The sequence below is a fragment of the Nicotiana tabacum genome, chromosome 18, assembly GCF_000715075.1.
Source record: "Nicotiana tabacum cultivar K326 chromosome 18, ASM71507v2, whole genome shotgun sequence".
Classification (NCBI taxonomy): Eukaryota; Viridiplantae; Streptophyta; class Magnoliopsida; order Solanales; family Solanaceae; genus Nicotiana; species Nicotiana tabacum.
This window is the reverse complement of record NC_134097.1, coordinates 27,656,263-27,657,443: the sequence shown is the minus strand read 5'-3', so window position 1 is coordinate 27,657,443 and position 1,181 is coordinate 27,656,263. Positions and strand designations below refer to the sequence as shown.

Below are 1,181 nucleotides of genomic sequence, written 5' to 3'. Positions count from 1 at the left end.
ACTACCATACGAACCAGAGATCGAAAAATAACTGCGACATCTAGGGAAGGAAAGAAATCTACCTGAGACTTTAGAGAAGGTTGGGCAATCTTCAACCAAATAAATTATGGCTGGAGATGATGATAATGTTGATTTGGTTGCAAGAGAGGCAAGTCCAGCAAAGAGAAAAGGCTGCACGAGATGCTGAGGAAGCAACTCTTAGAGATGCACAAATTGACTATGAAGAAGAGAGGGGTCAGGAGAATTGTTCAGAATCAACCCTTGGATGCAGAGCAGTTCGGAAATATACCTCCCGAGCCAGGGAGACCACTTGGCGATTATGCTAGACCGGACTACAACTGGAGATTATCAAGTGTGAGACCACCCCAGTTGCAGCTAACAATTTCGAGTTGAAGCAAGGGTTGCTCCAAACCTTCAAAACTGATGTGTCTTCAGAGAAAAACCAAACAAAGATCCAAACAACCATCTAATGGACTTCGAGAAGATTATGAACACCTTCCAATACAATGGTGTGTCACAAGATGCAGTTTACTTAAGGGCATTCCCCTTCACACTCAAAGATGATGTAAAGCACTTGCTTGGAAGCTTGCCTAATGAATCAATTAGAACATGGGATGAGATGACCAGAAAATTTCTTGATAAATATTTCTCATCAGCTAAGATGGGCAAGTTTAGAAGAGAAATCCATAACTTCTACCAGAACGAGTTTGAAACTATTTTTGAAGCTTGAGAGAGGTTTAAGGAGATAGTCAAAAGTGTCAACATAGTGGAATTGAACTCTGGATACAACTTTAGGACTTTTGGGATGGATTGACATCGGCCTCACGTAGAACGTTGAGCAATGTAGTTGGAGGCCCATTAATGAAGAAGACTCCAGAGGAGATAGTCACAATTCTAGATGAGTTATCTGAAGTTGCAAATTAGTGGCCCTCTGAGAGTGCTGAAAGAAGAAGATCAACCGGTGTTCACCAAGTTGATGCTAACACATCTGTATAGGTACAGCTTTATGCGATGGCTAAAGAAATAAGGAAGCTAACCTTAGCCTCAATACAAAATGAGCCTCATGCAATATGTGATATATGTGGAAGAGGATACCCTACTCATGAGTGTCAAGCCCCAATGGAGGAAGTGAATGCTATGGGAAACTATAACATTAATGAAATGGGTCAGAAGCACCCTGG

The 1,181-nt window shown here is 41.6% G+C and overlaps 1 non-coding gene across 1 annotated transcript; it reads right to left on the bottom strand.

Moving 5' to 3' along the window:
* Positions 1-667: 667 nt before the first annotated feature.
* On the bottom strand, positions 668-773 carry LOC142173119 (small nucleolar RNA R71). The gene has a single exon (XR_012702549.1). It is a non-coding gene; the product is annotated as a small nucleolar RNA R71 (small nucleolar RNA).
* Positions 774-1,181: the final 408 nt, after the last annotated feature.